Below are 22,525 nucleotides of genomic sequence, written 5' to 3' on the forward strand. Positions count from 1 at the left end.
ATTGACCGAACCACTCTAAAATTGCCATGCTCTCTAGTTTGCATTTGTTATTGCTGTATACCTTACTACAAACCTCTATATGTGCTTTACTTCCTCATTTCTTTTGCTGCACTCCTTTACGAACTCGCTTTCAAGTTAAGTTTCCGAAAACGGTTTTATGTCGGAAACGATTTCATCATACTAATGTCGTTTGAAATCGACGAAAGTTTTTTCGCCGCACCAATTCACCCCCCCCCCCCTTAGTGCTCTTGATCCTAACAATTGGTATCAGAGTGAGGTTAACTCTTAATCGGATTAAAACCCAAGAGAGATGGCATACGCCGGAAACCAGGAGGGCCACTCTATTACACATCCACCCATGTTCAATGGGACAGACTACACCTATCGGAAGACCCGAATGAGGATCTTCCTTATTTCCATGGATTTTGAACTTTGGAATATTGTTGAAAATGGATTTTCAAGGTCTTCTCTTCCAATGATCGATTGGAATGAATTGGAGAAGAAGACTTTCACTCTTAATGCAAAGGCTATGAATGCCTTATTTTGTGCGCTTTATAAAAACGAGTTCAATCGTGTTTCGATTTGTGAAACTGCATTTGATATTTGGCATATACTCGAAGTGACTTATGAAGGCACAAGTAGAGTGAAAGAGTCAAATATCAATCTTTTATTACATTCTTATGAACTTTTTCGAATGAAACCGAGTGAGGCCATAGGCAACATGTACACCCATTTCATGGATGTAGTCAATGGTCTAAAAGGACTCGGTAAAAGTTTTTCGGATTTTGAGCTCGTGAATAAGATTCTAAGATCCCTTCCAAAGAGTTGGGACCCTAAAGTCACTGCTATTCAAGAGGCTAAAGATTTTAACAACTTCCCTCTTGAAGAATTAATCGGGTCATTAATGACCTACGAAATGACTTGCAAAGCTCATGAGGAGCAAGAAGATATCCTTCCAAAGAATAGGAAGGATATGACACTTAGAACTTTAGAAGACCACTTGAGTGAAAACTCAAGTGCTGAGGACTATGACAATGACTTGGCACTTCTAACAAGGAAATTTAAAAAATTCATTAAAAGAAACAAGTTTAAAAATAACACAAAAAATAAATTTGAACCTAAGAAGAACCAAGTTATTTGCTACGAATGCAAGAAGCCGGGATACTACAAAAGTGATTGTCCCCAAGCCGAGAAGAGAACACCAAAGAAGAAGGCGCTCAAAGCAATGTGGGATGACTCAAGCGCGTCCGAAGAAGAGTTCAACACCAAGCAAGTTGCACACTATGCCCTAATGGCCATCGGAGAGGAGGTAACAAATTTAATTGATGCAGATTTATCATTTGATGAATTATTAAATGCTTTCCATGACTTATTTGATGAATGCAAAATAATTAGTAGAAAATATAAATTATTAAAAAATGAGCATGATAGTCTTATTATTAATTTTGATAAATTAAAAACTGAATATTATGATAGTTTAGCTCCAAGTATAAAATGACATGATTTGTGAGAACTTGTTACTTAAGGACACGTTAAAGAAATTCGAGGTTGGAAGCAAGTCTTTAAATAAGGGTCACGTTCCTAAAAGAAGTGGAATCAGATTTGTGAGAAGTCCTCACCAAAATCCAACCACCTTCATTAAAGGCCCTATCTTACATATTCGGCAACAAAGCAAATGCAACTTTTGTTGCAAACATGGACATAGAACTCATCATTGTCCATTTAAGAAAGTTAGTCCGAACAAACTGATTTGGGTTCCTAACGGAACCATGATAAATTCTATGCAACATGATAAACAATTTAGATCAGTTTTTGCGGCACCCAAAAGTAAATGGGTACCTAAAAATCATCCTTTCTTATAGAAATGTACACCATCAAAAGCTAGGAGCAAGAGATGGTACCACGATAGTGGATGCTCAAGGCATATGACTGGAGATCAATTTTAATTCTCTAAGCTAACTAGCATAGACGAAGGCTATGTCACCTTCGGAGACAACAACAAGGGTAAAATCATTAGCAAAGGAACCATAGGTAATAAATCCAACTTCTTTATTGAAGATGTTTTGTTAGTTGAAGGTTTAAAACATAATCTCTTGAGCATTAGTCAACTATATGATAAATGATATATTGTCAAATTCGAATCTAATGCTTGCATCATTGAAAAACCACACAAAAATACATCTATGATTGCATTAAAACAAAATAATGTATACACCATTGACATCAATGATCTTTATAATGAAATGCATTTCTCGGTTTTGAATGAGGATGCTTGGCTTTGGCATAGGAGATAAGGTTATGCTAGCATGAAACTAATCACTCAAATATCATCTAAAGAACTTATAAGAGGAATTCCTCGTATCAAGTTCATCAAAGATAATGTGTGTGATGCTTGTCAATTAGGAAAACAAATTAAGGGTAGTTTCAAATCTAAGAATCAAATAAGCACCTCTAGGCCCGTGCAATTGATCCATATGGACTTGTTCGGACCCATCTCTACATCAAGCCTAGGAGGTAGCAAATACGCCTTTGTTATTGTAGATGACTATAGTAGATACACATGGACTTATTTCTTGAAACACAAAAAATGAATGCTTTAGATATTTCACCAAGTTTTGTAAACTTGTTCAAAATGAAAAGGGTTCTATGATTTCATCAATTAGAAGTGATCATGGTGGTGAATTTCAAAACCTTGATTTTCAAGAATTTTATGAATTTAATAGATACAATCACAACTTCTCTAATCCAAGAAATCCTCAACAAAATGGAGTAGTAAAAAGAAAAAATAGAAATTTACAAGAAATAACGAGAACCATATTGAATGAATATAGCCTACCTAAATATTTTTGGGCCAAAACCGTAAATACTGCATTCTATATTTTGAATAGAGTTATAGTAAGACCCTTACTCACCAAAACACCCTATGAGTTGTGGAATAACAAAAAACCCAATGTTTCTTATTTTAAAATTTTTGGGTGTAAGTGTTTTATCTTGAATGAATAAGATGCCTTAGGAAAATTTGTTGCTAAATCTGATGAAGGAATTTTTCTTGGTTATTCTTCAGTTTCTAAAGCTTTTCGTATCTTCAATAAAAGAGCTTTAATTATAGAAGAATCCATTCATGTTGTTTTCAATGAGCTTTAATTTGAGAGAAATGTGGTGTGGAAGCTTGTTCCTAAGCCAAATGGCCATTTAGTTATTGGTACTAAATGGGTCTTTAGAAACAAGCAAGATGAAAATGGTATCGTGGTTAGAAACAAGGCTAGATTAGTGGTCAAAGGTTTCAATCAAAAAGAATGTATCGATTACAAAGAAACCTTCACTCCTATGGCTCGATTAGAAGCCATAAGGATGCTCCTTGCCTATGCTAGTAATAACAATTTTAAGTTGTTTTAAATGGATATTAAAAGTACTTTTCTTAATGGCTTTATTTCCAAAGAAGTTTATGTTGAAAATAATAGCCTCCCTAATCACGTGTTTAAATTAACTAAAGCTCTCTATGGTTTAAAACAAACCCCAAGGGCTTGGTACGAGAGACTTAGTTCTTTTCTTATTGAAAATAATTTCACAAAAGGTAAAGTTGATACTACATTGTTTATCAAGAATTTTGAAAATAATTTTCTTATTGTTCAAATTATTTTCTAGTTGTTAAAAGAATACTTAGATATCTTAAAGGTACCACAAATCTAGGATTATGGTATCCAAAGTCCGAGAATTTTGAGCTAATTGCTTATACTGATGCGGATTTTGCTGGGTGTAGACTAGATAGAAAAAGCACATCAGGAACATGTCAATTTTGAGAACATGCCCTTGTTTCCTGGTCATCTAAGAAATAAAACTCAGTTGCACTATCAACAACCGAAGTTGAGTATATTGCAGCTAGTGTATATTGTGCACAAGTTGTGTGGATGAAAAATACCTTAGAAGATTATAAAGTTCATCTTAAAAATATTCTCATTAAATGTGATAACACAAGTGCAATATGCTTAACAAATAATCTCATTCAACACTCAATAACAAAGTATATTGATATTAGATATCACTTTATACGAGATCATGTCACTAATCATGATGTAATTATAGAGTTCATTGATACTAAACATCAACTAGCTGATATTTTTACAAAGCCTTTAAGTGAAGAATAATTTGATTTCATTAAAAGAGAATTAGGAATGTTGATTTGTCCGAATGCATGAACTTATTAAAATTATTTTTTGGACTTTCTTGATTCAATAACTTAATGCTATGAAGAGAAGCTTATACGATTACATGTCTTAATAACATGTTGGAAATTATGTATTTTGGATACAAATATTTTCATGATGATAACATATTTTATCTACATGATTATGTTTGAAAATCTATAGCAAAACCATGTCCGGATGCATGAAAGTGTTAAATTTTATTTTCGAATTTTCTTGATCCTAACATGATTTAGTATTTCTCTTCCGGACTTAATGTAGCTTTCATAAGTATAAGTCATATCAAGTTTGTTTCATATCATTGACATATGGAATCAATTAACAAATGCATCTCTCATAGACTTATCGTGTGAAAAATATTTTTTCGAGAAATGAATTTGATGAAATGATTCATTCTTATTAATTCCTTCTTGAAAAAGGAAGATCTTATCGATTTTAACTTCATGGCTTTTCTCCTTCATGCAAAAAGATAATGACAAATAAAGATGAAGAAGTAGTGAAAGCTATTTCCATGTCATGTTTTCCTTGAGATGTTTGTATAATTGGTATCCTATCACTCATTGTTGAAAAATGACATGAATCATTACCGCACTTATGCTTAAAGTTTGCTTAAATAGTTCTCCTTTTTGTTGATGACCAAGGGGGAGAAATACATGGTAAATTGATGAGAGAACTGCTTTGAGTGCCATATTTGAATTATGTTAAGATATCAAAAGCTTGCATCAAAATATATGATAAATTGGTGATAGAATTGCTGTGATTACCATATTTGCACTATGCCATATTTGCACTATGTTAAGATATCTAGAGCTTACATCACAATTCTACAAATTGATATCTTGTCATGTGATGAAATGCTATGATTGCTAAACACTTGAAATATTTGCATTATGTTAAGATATCAAGAACTTACATCGTAATTTTATATGTTGATATCTTACAATATGATGAATTGCTATGATTGCTATCTTTCACATTTGAAATGTAAAACCTGAAAATGAATGTCAAGCCTTGACATCATTTTTAGAGAGATACATCATGATAGGAATCATGATGGGAGTATTGATAAGGTTAAATGATCTTAACTTATCAATATGTCTCTTGAATTCAAAAGCTTTGAATTCAAGAATGACTTATCTCAAGTATGACATATAGATGGGGGGAGTTAAGGTTAACACCGTTATCAATTGATTATCATCAGCAAAAAGGGGGAGATTGTTGAATCTCGGATTTTAATGATGAAGTCAATTGTCATTTGTTATCTAATCCATATGTTGAGATAAGTGTGTCGGATTAACTACGATGGCAGTAAGACATGCAGCAGGAGTTGCGCCAGAGTCAAGACCATGATCACATTTGGGGTTCCAGAGTTAAACGAAAGTCCGGACGGTCGTCGGAGGTTCTGCAGGAACAAATCCGAGAAGTCGAGGAGCTTACCAAAGAAGCTCGTCGGAACTCGCCAAGTGGATCGCTGAGGGTTTGTCGGATGTCTGCCAGAGCATCGCTGAGGGTTTATCGGATGTTCACCGAAAGTTCGTCGGAAGAAGCGATTGACGTAAGAGAGCAAGTTGTAGTATTAATGTCTTAAATATCAAGTTAGCATGTAGATTAAGTTAGGAATGGGAGGTGATCTCATTAACTTAATCTAGGGGTAATTAGGCCCTTGACAGACCCAAATTGGGCCAAATGGATTAGCCCATTTAGACCCAGAATTCCTGGCCGGTAGTGGCACCGCCCAAGAGACGGTCTCCCAGGAATTCTAGGCGGTGGTACCTGTTAGGATCGAGAGCACTAAGAGGGGGGGGGTGAATTAGTGCAGCGGAAATCTTACAGCAATTTAAAAACGAAAGATGCGTTCATCCGATAAAAAACGATTTCGATATAAAAGCAGAATCACAGTGCAGTTTGCGTCTAAGCGCAGTTTGCGTCTAAGCGCAGTTTGCGTCTAAACGCAGTTTTACGTCTAAACGCAGTTTTGCGTCTAAACGCAGTTTTACGTCTAAATGCAGTTTTACGTCTAAACGTAGTTTTACGTCTAAATGCAGTTTTACGTCTAAACGCAGTTTTGCGTCTAAACGCAGTTTTACGTCTAAACGCAGTTTTACGTCTAAACGTAGTTTTGCGTCTAAACGCAGTTTTACATCTAAACGTAATTTTACGTCTAAATGTAGTTTTGCGTCTAAAAGCAGTTTTAAACCTTGAAAAGCGTTTTACGTAGAAAGCAATTTGCAGCTATAAATGGAATCCGAATGTAAGCGTAAGCTGCAATGTGAAGATCGTACGAAAACACGATTTACGTTTGAATGCAGATTCTGAAAGATCAGAGCTTAGAAACTCGTTCGTAAAGGCGCAGAGGGCAGTAGCAATGTAGGAGGTTTGCAGTAATGATAAAGTGCTCAAAGTAAAAGCAAACCAGAGATTTAGAGTGGTTCGGTCAGTCTTGACCTACTCCACTTTTGGCTTCCTCCTCTGACGAGGTCACCGATGTCAACTAGCTGCCTTCCTTCAATGGGCGAAGGCTAACTGCCCTTTTACAGTTTCTCTCCTTTTGACAGGCTCAGGAGACAACCTTTACAGATCCTTTCTCTCCTCTCTTTACCACTCAAGACTTGAAGAACAGAAGGAGGAGAACTTTAGGACTTTACACAAATTTGAGCTCTTAGAATCACTGAAAAGATCAAGAATTCGGTGTGGATCTGTATCTTTTCAGTGCTGAATGGGTGGGGTATTTATAGGCCCCAACCCAATTCAAATTTGTAGCTCAAAACGATCAAATCGATCAAATCCCGGAATTCTGGGATCAGGCGGTTGCACCTCTTGACTGGAGAGGTGGCACCGCCTGGCAGAGCTCGACGACTGAGCTCAGGCGATTGCTCCTTTCTACCAGAGCTCGAAGACTGAGCTCGATGGTTGCATCACCTGGCAGAGCTCGAAGACTGAGCTCAGTGGTTGCACCGCCTGGCAGAGCTCGAAGTCTGAGCTCGGTGGTTGCATCACCTGGCAGAGCTCGAAACTGAGCTCAGGCTGATGCACCTCTCTGCCAGAGCTCGAAGACTGAGCTCGGTGGTTGCATCACCTGGCAGAGCTCGAAACTGAGCTCCGACTGATGCTCCTCTCTGCCAGAGCTCGAAGACTGAGCTCGGTGGTTGCACCGCCTGGCAGAGCTCGAAACTTGAGCTCTGGCGGTGCTACCTCTTGACAGAGGAGGTTGCACCGCCCAATCTAGCTCGAAGACTGAGCTCTGGGCGGTTGCACCGCCCAGTCTACCTGGGAGACGCAGCCCTGGCGGTTGCACCTCCTGGCCTGGGCGGTTGCACCGCCTGGTGCAATCAGGGTCCGAATGGTTCACTCCATTCGGCCCAATTTGAATCTTTTCAGGGGCCCAATTGCCCCAAGATTAAGCTAATGGGATCACCTCCCATTTTCTAGCTTAATCATCGTGCTAACTACGATTAACTCTAAGACAACTTCTGCAGCTATGCTCCGATGCGTCAATCGCTTCTTCCGGCGAGTTTCCGGCGAACTTCCGTCGATCATCCGATAAACCCTCGGTGATCCTTCTGCGGACATCCGGCATACTCCTGGACTTTGCGACGATCCACTTGGCGAGTTCCGACGAGCTTCGCTTGGCAAGCTTCTGGACTTCTCGGATCTGTTCTCGCTGAACCTCCGACGACCGTCCGAACTTCCGTCGAACTCTCGAACTCCCAACGTGATCATGTTCTTGACTCTGGCGCAACACCTACTGCTTGTCTTACTCTCATCGTAGTTAATCCTGCACACTTATCTCAACACATAGATTAGATAACAAATGACAATTGACTTCATCATCAAAATCCGAGATTCAACAATCTCCCCCTTTTTGATGATGACAATCAATTGATAATGAAGTTATCCTTAACTCCCCCTATCTATATGCCATAGTTGAGATAAGTCAACCTTGAATTCAAGACCTAAGAATTCAAGTGATGTATTGATAAGTTAGATCAGTTAAACTTATCAATGCTCCCATCATGATACCCATCATGATGTATCTCTTCAAGAATGATGTCAAGGCATGACATACATCATCAAGTTTGTATGATAGTGTTTGTAACTATTCATCATGTAATCATATAACGCTGCGAAGGATTATTACATGATGCACACATTTGAAATTTTCTAGCAAGTTTGCATTTACTTCACAAGATAGAATATCAAATCAAGACATGATGCAAACTATAGCACATGTTCACATATCTCTTGGTGATGCAGGGATGGCATAACTATAACATTGTTTATAGCATCACTCAAGTATTTGCAACTATGACATAGACATGATTATGGCAGTTCAACTATGACATAGTGTTTATCAATTCATATGTTTCTCCCCCTTTGTCATCAACAAAAAGCACGATAGCATTATCAAGCTCATAAAGGAAGTCATGACACATATAATACTTTGAATATCTCTTTATTGTTTGTTGCTTGAAGGAGGAAAGTCATTTTTCAAAAAGTTTTCATAGCATTCAAATCGAAAAATGAACTTCTTACATGCATTTGGTTAAAAATATTTGTCACATAATTTGTAACATGTTATTTGATCAAGCGATGTCAAGGCATGTAATAGTAATACCATCCGAAAAATAATTTTGACTATTCATCATGTATTCGGACACATCAACATTCCTAATTCTCTTCTTATGTAATCAAATTGTTCTTCACATAGGGGTTTTGTGAAGATATCAGCTAGTTGATGTTTGGTATCAATAAACTCTATGGTTACATCATGATTAGTGACATGATCTCGTATAAAGTGATGTCTAATATCAATGTGTTTGGTTCTTGAGTGTTAAGCTTTTGATGTAGTAACACAACTATTTCAAGTGCAGCATTTCATTATATTGCATAGCAAGATTTTTATTTTAGCAAGTGTAGCATTGCATCACATGGTAAGATATCAGTTCGTACAATGCAAATTTTTGTTTGATATCTTGATACAGGGCATGATAGCAATCATATTAGTAATAGCAACCATATCAATGTCATACTGCTGACTTATCAACTACATTGGTACGTTGCTTCATATTTTTCAAGGCATAGGCTTTTAAACCTTTTTAGTTTCAGTGCAAAATCCGAGATAAACAACAAGAGATGTTTGCAAATATGCTTACACAAACAAGGATAACCATATCAGGGTAACATATGTACAGCATATCAGATAACCATAAAAACAAAGTCCTTCATGAATAACATAAGGAGTTTACAACATGTCATATCAAAAACAGCAGATGTTCATACAAGCTTATTCATGAAGTGGAAGATTAAAGTGCCTAAGTAAAGAGTCAAATTGTCGATGGATTTGCTGCAGCTCGGTTAGGATTTGATCTTGTTGAAGTTCAAGCCGTTCTTGTCTTTGTTCAAATCGGTCCATCCGAATCCCGATATCTTCGATGGATGATGTGTGAGTTTGCTCAACCGGATGTGTTTCCTCAAAGGGATAGATCGGAGGAGATTGGGTACTCCTAAAGACTAGGGTTTCCGGCTCAGGTTCAGGTTCAGGTTCAGGTTCAGGCTGAGGGGGATCAGTTCTTCTAGGCATTCTAACCCAGTTACCGTTTCTATAGTGACATCTTAGTCGGTGAAGTAGATTTTTGTTTATTATGCTGAATCTATCTACTTTCATTACTTCTTCTTCTAGTGGTATTTGAATGTCGTAAGCTTTCATTATTCTAGTAATTATTCCACCATATGGGAGCATCATATCTTTCTTAGATAATTCTAACATGTTTTGTTGGATCAGATAGCCAAGACAAATGTCATGTCCTTTCATGATTAGGTACATAATTCCTAATTCTAATTGACTCACTTCATCATGATGGTATTGTTTAGGAAGAATTATACTAGTCATGATATGATGAAGTATTTTAGTGTTAAAAGGCAGTAGATGTTCACAACTTTTAGGAACAAATTCTATGTTAGGATCGGCAAGGATTTTCAATGGTTTTTTCATCCCATAATCCTCTAAAGTAAAGTCCTATGCTTTTCATGGGATTACCTATCATATCACAAATGAATCTATCAGTGATTGAGATGTGTTGTCCTAAGAGATAGGTTGACATCCTTTCTTCATCATCTATTTGCATGTTATTGTAAAACAATCTAACTAGTCTAGGATAGATGGGTTCGTTGATCTGCAAAATTGGAAGTAGATTTAGGTTTGCAAACCATTGGATAGTCTCTACATCTCTTAGTTCATTCAGATCTACATATTTTCCCTTATTGATGCTTCTTAGTTCGAAGGAGAGAAATTTTTCAGCATGGTCTTTGGAATCAAAAAGAGTGAGATCAAACTCTTCTACTAATCTCCTCTTTCCCTTATCCCTTGAGGATCTTCTAGAACCCATAGCTACTGCTGTTTAAAGAGATAAAGATGAACAAGAGTGAACAAAACAGAATTTTAGAGGTTCTTAGAGAATACCTTAGTGAAATCTTCAAAATAGGGAGAGATTCTTGATGTTTTGCTTCGAAATGGGAGGTATTTGGGAGGCTAAATGGAGTGAAATGAGGATGGAGGAGACTTGGAGGAGTGAAGAATGAAGGGGAAGTGAGTTGGGGTCGGTTTCACCGCCGGCCCTAGTGAGGGTTTAAAAGGGCAGAGTTGCGGGCGGTTGCACCTCTGGCTGGAGCGGTGCAACCGCTGGCAACTCGTGATGGCTGGAGGTGCCACCGCTGGCTGGAGAGGTGCCACCGCTTGTAGGTAGTGAAAATTGTAATTTGATCAGGTAGGTTTTGTTTTAAGGAGAGTTTTGATCCATAGCAATTAACGTTGCTTACATGATTACGTGTGTGTTTTGTTTCAAGGCACAATCGCTTGTACGAACAAGACAGAACTTTTTACGTGCATACTCCTAATGTCGTACATGTGTTTGTGATTTGAAAAGTCACATTAGGTTGTATCCAATTTGCTTTTGTGATTTCATAATTACCACTTGTTGTATCCAAATTTCGTTTGGGTCGTGACTGTTGAGAATCAAGGAGCAGAACATTAATTCTTGCTCCAGCCTAAGGTTTTAACGTTTTTTATAGGAAGGGATGATTTTTAGGTACCCATTTGCTTTTGGGTTCCTCACAAATAGATCTACATTTTTTATCATGTTGCATAGAATTTGTCATGGTTCCTTTAGGAACCCAAATCAATTTGTTTGGACTCAATTTCCTGAATGGACAATAATGTGTCCTGTGTCCAAACTTGCAACAAAAGTTGCATTTGCTTCTAACATGTAAGATGGGGCCTTTTACAAAGGTAGTTGGATTTTGGTGAGGACTCCTCACAAATCCAATCCCACTTCTTTTGGGAGCATGACCCTTGTTTGTAAGGATCATGTTTAATGACTTGCTACCAACCTCGAATTTCTTCAAGGTGTCCTTAAGTAGCAAGTTTTCTTTTTGACAGATTTCTAGATCATGACATTTTATACATGAATTTAAACTATCATGATATTCGATTTTTAACTTATTAAAATCACAAGTAAGACTATCATGTACCTTTTTTAGTAATTTGTATTTTCTATTTATAACTTTGCATTCATCAAATAAATCATGGAAAGCATTTAATAATTCATCGAAAGATAAATCAGCATCTAATAAATCCGTTACCTCCTCTCCGATGGCCATTAAGGCGTAATGAGCAACTTGCTCGGTGTTGGACTCTTCTTCTTCAGATGAGCTCGCGTCATCCCATGTTGCTTGAAGAGCCTTCTTCTTTGATGTTCTTCTTTTGACTTGGGGACAATCATTCTTGTAGTGTCCCGGCTTTTTACATTCGTAGCAGATCACTTGGTCCTTCTTGGGTTCAAGTTTATTTTTCACATCGTTTTTAAACTTGTTTCTTTTGAAGAATTTCTTAAACCTTTTTGTCAAAAGTGCTAAGTCATCATCACAATCCTCATCACTTGAGTTTTCTCTCAAGTGGCATTCAGAAGTTTTAAGTGCCATATCCTTCCTGTTCTTTGGAAGGATGTCTTCTTGCTCTTCATGAGCTTTGCAAGTCATTTCGTAGGTCATTAATGACCCTATTAGTTCTTCAAGAGGGAAGTTGCGCAGATCTTTTGCCTCTTGAATAGCAGTGACTTTAGGATCCCAACTTTTAGGAAGGGATCTTAGTATTTTATTTACGAGTTCAAAATCCGAAAAACTTTTTCCCAGTCCTTTTAGACCGTTGACGACATCCGTGAAACGGGTAAACATGTCGCCAATGGTTTCACTCGGTTTCATTCGGAAAAGTTCAAAAGAATGCAGCAATAGATTGATTTTTGACTCTTTCACTCTACTTGTGCCCTCGTGGGTCACTTCAAGTGTGTGCCAAATATCAAATGCAGTTTCGCAAGTTGAAACACGATTAAACTCGTTTTTATCAAGTCCGCAAAATAAGGCATTCATAGCCTTTGCATTAAGAGCGAAAGCCTTCTTTTCCAACTCATTCCAATCGATCATTGGAAGAGAAGACTTTGAGAATCCGTTTTCAACAAGGTTCCACAGTTCAAAATCCATAGAAATAAGAAAGATCCTCATTCGGGTCTTCCAGTAGGTGTAGTCCGTTCCACTGAACATGGGTGGACGTGTAATAGAATGCCCCTCTTGGTTTCCGGCGTATGCCATCTCTCTTGGGTTTTAATCCTTTAGAGAGTTAACCTTGCTCTGATACCAATTGTTAGGATCGAGAGCACTAAGAGGGGGGGTGAATTAGTGCAGCGGAAATCTTACAGCAATTTAAAAACAAAAGCTGCGTTCATCCGATAAAAAACGATTTCGATATAAAAGCAGAATCACAGTGCAGTTTGCGTCTAAGCGCAGTTTACGTCTAAGCGCAGTTTGCGTCTAAACGCAGTTTTACGTCTAAACGCAGTTTTGCGTCTAAACGTAGTTTTACGTCTAAACGTAGTTTTACGTCTAAATGCAGTTTTACGTCTAAACGCAGTTTTGCGTCTAAACGCAGTTTTACGTCTAAACGCAGTTTTACGTCTAAACGCAGTTTTGCGTCTAAACGCAGTTTTACGTCTAAACGTAATTTTTCGTCTAAATGTAGTTTTGCGTCTAAAAGCAGTTTTGAACCTTGAAAAGTGTTTTACGTAGAAAGCAATTTGCAGCTATAAATGGAATCCGAATGTAAGCGTAAGCTGCAATGTGAAGATCGTACGAAAACACGATTTACGTTTGAATGCAGATTCTGAAAGATCAGAGCTTAGAAACTCGTTCGTAAAGGCGCAGAGGGCAGTAGCAATGTAGGAGGTTTGCAGTAATGATAAAGTGCTCAAAGTAAAAGCAAACCAGAGATTTAGAGTGGTTCGGTCAGTCTTGACCTACTCCACTTTTGGCTTCCTCCTCCGACGAGGTCACCGATGTCAACTAGCTGCCTTCCTTCAATGGGCGAAGGCTAACTGCCCTTTTACAGTTTCTCTCCTTTTGACAGGCTCAGGAGACAACCTTTACAGATCCTTTCTCTCCTCTCTTTACAACTCAAGACTTGAAGAACAGAAGGAGGAGAACTTTAGGACTTTACACAAATTTGAGCTCTTAGAATCACTGAAAAGATCAAGAATTCGGTGTGGATCTGTATCTTTTTAGTGCTGAATGGGTGGGGTATTTATAGGCCCCAACCCAGTTCAAATTTGGAGCTCAAAACGATCAAATCGATCAAATCCCAGAATTCTGGGATCAGGCGGTTGCACCTCTTGACTGGAGAGGTGGCACCGCCTGGCAGAGCTCGACGACTGAGCTCAGGCGATTGCTCCTTTCTGCCAGAGCTCGAAGACTGAGCTCGATGGTTGCATCACCTGGCAGAGCTCGAAGACTGAGCTCAGTGGTTGCACCGCCTGGCAGAGCACGAAGTCTGAGCTCGGTGGTTGCATCACCTGGCAGAGCTCGAAACTGAGCTCAGGCTGATGCACCTCTCTGCCAGAGCTCGAAGACTGAGCTCGGTGGTTGCATCACCTGGCAGAGCTCGAAACTGAGCTCCGACTGATGCTCCTCTCTGCCAGAGCTCGAAGACTGAGCTCGGTGGTTGCACCGCCTGGCAGAGCTCGAAACTTGAGCTCTGGCGGTGCTACCTCTTGACAGAGGAGGTTGCACCGCCCAATCTAGCTCGAAGACTGAGCTCTGGGCGGTTGCACCGCCCAGTCTACCTGGGAGACGCAGCCCTGGCGGTTGCAACTCCTGGCCTGGGCGGTTGCACCGCCTGGTGCAATCAGGGTCCGAATGGTTCACTCCATTCGGCCCAATTTGAATCTTTTCAGGGGCCCAATTGCCCCAAGATTAAGCTAATGGGATCACCTCCCATTTTCTAGCTTAATCATCGTGCTAACTACGATTAACTCTAAGACAACTTCTGCAGCTATGATCCGATGCGTCAATCGCTTCTTCCGGCGAGTTTCCGGCGAACTTCCGTCGATCATCCGATAAACCCTCGGTGATCCTTCTACGGACATCCGGCATACTCCTGGACTTTGCGACGATCCACTTGGCGAGTTCCGACGAGCTTCGCTTGGCAAGCTTCTGGACTTCTCGGATCTGTTCTCGCTGAACCTCCGACGACCGTCCGAACTTCCGTCGAACTCTCGAACTCCCAACGTGATCATGTTCTTGACTCCGGCGCAACACCTGCTGCTTGTCTTACTCTCATCGTAGTTAATCCTGCACACTTATCTCAACACATAGATTAGATAACAAATGACAATTGACTTCATCATCAAAATCCGAGATTCAACAATCTCCCCCTTTTTGATGATGACAATCAATTGATAATGGAGTTATCCTTAACTCCCCCTATCTATATGCCATAGTTGAGATAAGTCAACCTTGAATTCAAGACCTAAGAATTCAAGTGATGTATTGATAAGTTAGATCAGTTAAACTTATCAATGCTCCCATCATGATACCCATCATGATGTATCTCTTTAAGAATGATGTCAAGGCATGACATACATCATCAAGTTTGTATGATAGTGTTTGTAACTATTCATCATGTAATCATATAACACTGGGAAGGATTATTACATGATGCACACATTTGAAATTTTCTAGCAAGTTTGCATTTACTTCACAAGATAGAATATCAAATCAAGACATGATGCAAACTATAGCACATGTTCACATATCTCTTGGTGATGCAAGGATGGCATAACTATAACATTGTTTATAGCATCACTCAAGTATTTGCAACTATGACATAGACATGATTATGGCAGTTCAGCTATGACATAGTGTTTATCAATTCATATGTTTCTCCCCCTTTGTCATCTACAAAAAGCACGATAGCATTATCAAGCACATAAAGGAAGTCATGACACATATAATACTTTGAATATCTCTTTATTGTTTGTTGCTTGAAGGAGGAAAGTCATTTTTCAAAAAGTTTTCATAGCATTCAAATCGAAAAATGAACTTCTTACATGCATTTGGTTAAAAATATTTGTCACATAATTTGTAACATGTTATTTGATCAAGCGATGTCAAGGCATGTAATAGTAATACCATCCGAAAAATAATTTTGACTATTCATCATGTATTCGGACACATCAACATTCCTAATTCTCTTCTTATGTAATCAAATTGTTCTTCACATAGGGGTTTTGTGAAGATATCAGCTAGTTGATGTTTGGTATCAATAAACTCTATGGTTACATCATGATTAGTGACATGATCTCGTATAAAGTGATGTCTAATATCAATGTGTTTGGTTCTTGAGTGTTAAGCTTTTGATGTAGTAACACAACTATTTCAAGTGCAGCATTTCATTATATTGCATAGCAAGATTTTTATTTTAGCAAGTGTAGCATTGCATCACATGGTAAGATATCAGTTCGTACAATGCAAATTTTTGTTTGATATCTTGATACAGGGCATGATAGCAATCATATTAGTAATAGCAACCATATCAATGTCATACTGCTGACTTATCAACTACATTGGTATGTTGCTTCATATTTTTCAAGGCATAGGCTTTTAAACCTTTTTAGTTTCAGTGCAAAATCCGAGATAAACAACAAGAGATGTTTGCAAATATGCTTACACAAACAAGGATAACCATATCAGGGTAACATATGTACAGCTTATCAGATAACCATAAAAACAAAGTCCTTCATGAATAACATAAGGAGTTTACAACATTTCATATCAAAAACAGCAGATGTTCATACAAGCTTATTCATGAGGTGGAAGATTAAAGTGCCTAAGTAAAGAGTCAAATTGTCGATGGATTTGCTGCAGCTCGGTTAGGATTTGATCTTGTTGAAGTTCAAGCCGTTCTTGTCTTTGTTCAAATCGGTCCACCTCTCTGCCAGAGCTCGAAGACTGAGCTCGGTGGTTGCATCACCTGGCAGAGCTCGAAACTGAGCTCAGGCTGATGCTCCTCTCTGCCAGAGCTCGAAGACTGAGCTCGGTGGTTGCACCGCCTGGCAGAGCTCGAAACTTGAGCTCTGGCGGTGCTACCTCTTGACAGAGGAGGTTGCACCGCCCAGTCTAGCTCGAAGACTGAGCTCTGGGCGGTTGCACCGCCTGGCTGGGGCGGTTGCACCGCCCAGTCTAGCTGGGAGACGCAGCCCTGGCGGTTGCACCTTCTGGCCTGGGCGGTTGCACCTTCTGGCCTGGGCGGTTGCACCGCCTAGTGCAATCAGGGTCCGAATGGTTCACTCCATTCGGCCCAATTTGAATCTTTTCAGGGGCCCAATTGCCCCAAGATTAAGCTAATGGGATCACCTCCCATTTTCAAGCTTAATCATCGTGCTATTTACGATTAACTCTAAGACAACTTCTGCAGCTATGCTCCGATGCGTCAATCGCTTCTTCCGGCGAGTTTCTGGCGAACTTCCGTCGATCATCCGATAAACCCTCGGTGATCCTTCTGCGGACATCCGGCATACTCCTGGACTTTGCGACGATCCACTTGGCGAGTTCCGACGAGCTTCGCTTGGCAAGCTTCTGGACTTCTCGGATCTGTTCTCGCTGAACCTCCGACGACCGTCCGAACTTCCGTCGAACTCTCGAACTCCCAACGTGATCATGATCTTGACTCCGGCGCAACACCTGCTGCTTGTCTTACTCTCATCGTAGTTAATCCTGCACACTTATCTCAACACATAGATTAGATAACAAATGACAATTGACTTCATAATCAAAATTCGAGATTCAACAGTACCACCCCTGTCAAGCGGTGGTACCACCTGAATTCAGACTCTGAGCGAAGTTAGGCGGTGGTACCGCCCTTATCAAGTGGTGGTACCACCTGAGCTCAGTCTCTGAGTGGTATGAGGTGGTAGTATCGCCTAGTTATGGCGGTAGTACCACCAGGACCCCGAAAAACTAGGAGATGACACTTTTCAACTCAAAATTCAAACCAGTTAGGGCCTATATAAACCCCACCATTTCCTGCATGAAAGGGCATCGAAAGCTTACATTTATTCTGAGAATTTGAGAGCTTAAAAGTGTTGTAAAAGGCTAGAAGTTCTTCTCCCTCTCTTCTTCTAAATTTTGATCATTCAAGAGAGGAGTGAAAATCTGTAAGGGTTGTCTCCTAAGCCCGTCAAAAGGAGAAAAGGTGTAAAAGGTGGTTGGCCTTCGCCTATTGAAAGAAGGCCTCTAGTGGACGTCGGTGACCTCGTCGAAGGAGGAAGTCAAAAGCGGATGTAGGTCAAGATTGACCGAACCACTCTAAAATTGCCAAGCTCTCTGGTTTGCATTTATTCTTGCTATATACCTTACTGCAAACCTCCATATGTGCTTTACTTCCTCATTACGTTTGCTACACTCCTTTACGAATTCGCTTTCAAGTTAAGTTTCTGAAAATGGTTTTATGTCGGAAATGATTTCATCGTACGAAACGTCGTTTGAAATCAACGAAAGTTTTTCCACTGCACTAATTCAACCCCCCCCCTGGCCCTCTTAGTGCTCTTGATCATAATAGAAGACACTTTTGAGCCTATATAAACCCCCACCCTTTCTGCATGAAAGGGTAACCAAAAAGTTTACATTTATTCTAAGACTTTTAGAGCTTAAAAGTGTTGTAAAAGGCTAGAAGTTCTTCTCCCTCTTTTCTTCTAAGTTTTGATCATTCAAGAGAGGGGTGAAAATCTATAAGGGTTGTCTCCTGAGCCTGTCAAAAGGAGTAGAGCTATAAAAGGATGGTTGGCCTTTGCCTATTGAAGGAAGGCCTCTAGTGGACGTTGGTGACCTCGTCAGAGGAGGAAGCCAAAAGTGGATGTAGGTCAAGAATGACCGAACCACTCTAAATCTCAGTTTGCATTTACATTCTGCTCCTTATATTAACTGCAAACTGCCTCCGTTGCTTTACGTCAACTATACTTATGTTTACACTTAATTTGAAGAACTTTTTGAAATGGTTTTCATTGAAAATGATTTCATCATACGAACGTCATTTTAATCGATGAAAGTTTTCCACTGCACTAATTCACCCCCACCCCGCCCTCCCCCCCCCTCTTAGTGCTTTTGATAGTAATAATTAGTATCAGAGCCTCGTTATTTCTCAATTGGTTTAACACCCAAGAGAAATGACTCATTTCGGTTATCAAGAGGGTTACTCTATCATTCATCCTCCCTTTTTCAATAGGACGGACTATACTTATTGAAAAACTCGAATGAGAGTTTTCTTACTTTCTTTGGATTTAAATTTGTGGAACATTATTGAAAATGATTTTCTATGGAAAACTAAGCATGAAAAGTTGATTCATATAAGAAGAAAAATGCATGACTACAACAAACAAAATGATCTTGATGGAAAATGCTTTATGAAATCAATTTTGATGATGCTTAATGATGAAATTATTTAATGAAAATATTAAACATTTTGAAACCATTTTTTGATGTCATGCATAATGATCATGCTTAATTTTTGAAATTATGCATGATGATTTTTAAGTAATTTACGGTTTATTGATCTTGATGGTTTTTATTATGAAATTTATTTTTTTAATTCTAATTGATGATATATATTTATATATATATTTTTTGCATAAAAAGGACAAAGACATGCTTGTATGAAACAAACTAAAAAGAGGAAAGCTTTCTCTTAAAAAAAATTTCTCTACTTTATCGATTTTTCCAAAAAGGTGATTAATGAATCTATTTGTATCACTTTTGTGAATCTCTTGAAAATAATCTTGATTTGATGATTTAAATTTAAATGAGCTTTATCTTGAGTTTTTGAAATTTTTAACTTAAGAATTCTCATGCACGAATCATGATCTCATATGTTTCTTTTATCCACTTATAAAAAGAGATTTATTGAAATAAATCATGTCTTATGACATTCATGAAAAATTGAGACATTATGCATCAATCGAGTTCTCATGAGAATCTATTTACATTTGTCTTCATTAAGTTTTTTTGAAAATATTTTGATGATTTTGACGATTTGAATTTGAATGAGTTTTTTTAAAATCATGATCTTGGTTTATTGGAATTACTTGAGATCTTCTTTATGAATCAAAATTTTATATCTCCTACGTTTCCTTTTACCATTTACTAAAGAAGAGATCTATAAAACTAACCATGATTTTGATAATTATGTTTTAAAACTTTATGTCAATCAAGATTGTTCACCATGACTTCTTGCATTTTATTAAAAAAATTATTTATCAAAATGAATCATGTATTTTGGTATTCACATGATTTTATCTTTTCATGCTATGATTTTTATGCAATTCCTTGTATTCATGAAATATTTATCTTATTACCCAATAATTCTTCTTGATATTCCTTATGTGATGATATGAATATATGAAATATTCATTAATTTATTTTGATGTACAAAAATAAGAAGTTTAGATCATGCATGGTAGGATGTAATTTGACAAAATTGGTACCATGATGATGTGAAATAATTGATGACTTGGAATCATGCATATAATGATGATTTTATATACATGATGATTTGGAATTATGCATGCAATACTTTAACTTATGATAATGATGCATGCAATGATGAAATATTCATGATAAAATAATTGTTTTGACATTCATGTCTTGAATTTTCATCTATGTAATTTACCTTTGTCATAATTTAGAAATTAATGTAAAGGGTCTTATTTTCTTTTTGACAATGACAAAAGGGGAGCAAACCATGCTAGAAAGCTAATTTGCTAGCTCGCACAATTCAAGAAGAAAACAAAAAGTGCACTACTCAAAAGAGAAGAAATTGCTATCTTAAACATCACCAAGATTTTGCAAATCTCAAGACGCACAAATGCAAACATGCAAAATTTATAATTTTGCATATCATTAAAATTTATGATGCTTTGATGATTATGCATGTTCTAAAATATTGTAAGATTCACTAGCTTGCAAGATGTAGAACTTGCTATCTTGAACATCACCAAGGAGTGCTATCTTGCTTATCTCAAGAAGCAAAAAGTTAACTTGCACATCTAGCAAAACTTATATTTCAAGAAGCAAGAGTTGCTTTTTTTAACATCTCAAAATTGCTCGCTTGTGTGTTTTAAAATGTTAAAAGTTTTTTTTTTTGCTAGCTTGTATTTTGATGATAGCAAACTTGCAAGATGGTAAAAAAGGATATTATGTTTTTCATGCAATGAGTTGAACTTATATTCCAAACACATAAGAATTGGACTTCTCCTTTTTGTTGATGACAAAGGGGGAGAAGTATGATGACATGTTATGCTTAGGTTTATGATAACATGTTGTTTGGATTTTTAAAACCAAGAGTCTCTATCAATATGGCATATTGATAGGGGGAGTTTGTTTAAAGTCCGGGAGTTAAGGTTAACTTCGTTATCAATTGGTTGTCATCATCAAAAAGGGGGAGATTGTTGAATCTCGTATTTTAATGATGAAACCAATTGATAATTGTGTTTATATTTTAATCTGTATTTTAAGTAACGCAGGATGCTTTAATCCGGATGACACAATTAAAGCAGAAAAAAACATGTTGGGCCGGAGGAACATGTTAGAAGATTGGATGTCGGGTCGGTGGATCGGTCGACTTATCGACAGAAGGCTTCGGGTCGTGGATTCGGGCATCGGGCCAAGAAGAATGGGTATTGTGCCAAGGATATCAGAGTTACATATTCAATTGGCCGATTGGGTAATAGGCCGCAGGAGAGAACGATGCTCCGAAGAATTGGACGAAGCATCGACAGACCAATGACATGCCACACAACTTCATTAATGCTTAGTATTAATTGTCTAGATCAAAGTTTTTTTTACACGTGCAGGATTAACTATGATGGCAGTAAGACCTACAGCAGGTGTTATGCCAGAGTCAAGACCAAGATCTCATTGGGAGTTCAAGAGCTCGACAGAAGTCCGGACAGTCGTCGAAGGTTCTAGGGGAACAAATCCGAGAAGTCCAGGAGCTTGCCAAAGAAGCTCATCGAAACTCGTCAAGAGGATCATCGCAAGTCCAGGAGTTTGCCGGAAGTCCGTCGCAGCATCACCGAGGGTTCGTCGAATATGTGTCGTAAGTTCGCCGGAAGCTCACCGAAAGAAGCGATTGACGCACCGGAACATGATATGTAGTATTGATGTCTTAATTATCGCAGTTAGCAGGTAGATTAAGTTAGGATTGAGAGGTGATTCCATTAACTTAATCAGGGGCCAATTGGGCCCTTGATAGTCCCAAATTGGGCCGAATGGATTAGCCCATTTGGACCCAGGTTTCATGGTCGACGGTGGCAGCGCCTAGAAACTCGGTCTCCGTGCGAAGTCAGGCAGTGGTACCATCCCTATCAGGCAGTGGTACTGCCTGAGCTCGGTCTCCGAGCAGTGTCAAGCAGTAGTACCGCCCAACTCTGGTGGTGGTACCGCCAGGATCCCGAAAATTCGGGAGATGACACTTTTGAACTCCAAATTCAAACTGATTGGGGCCTATATAAACCCCACCCTTTTTGCATTAATGGGTAACAAAAATACTTGCATTTATTTTGAGAATTTAAGAGCTTAAAAGTGTTATAAAAGGCTAGAAGTTCTTCTCCCTCTTTTCTTCTAAGTTTTGATCATTCAAGAGAGGAGTGAAAATCTGTAAGGCTTGTCTCCTAAGCCCGTCAAAAGAAGTAAATCTGTAAAAGGGTGATTGGCCTTCGCCTATTAAAAGAAGGCCTCTAGAGGATGTCGGTGACCTCATCAGAGGAGGAAGCCAAAAGTAGATGTAGGTCAAGATTGACTGAACTACTCTAAATCTCCATTGCTTTATGTCAAATACACTTCTGTTTAATCTTAATTTGAAGAACTTTCTAAAACAGTTTTCATCGAAAATGATTTCATCGTACAAACGTCGTTTTAATCGATGAAAGTTTTCCACTATACTAATTCAC

Source organism: Musa acuminata, chromosome BXJ3-5 (assembly GCF_036884655.1).
Source record: "Musa acuminata AAA Group cultivar baxijiao chromosome BXJ3-5, Cavendish_Baxijiao_AAA, whole genome shotgun sequence".
Taxonomy (NCBI): Eukaryota; Viridiplantae; Streptophyta; class Magnoliopsida; order Zingiberales; family Musaceae; genus Musa; species Musa acuminata.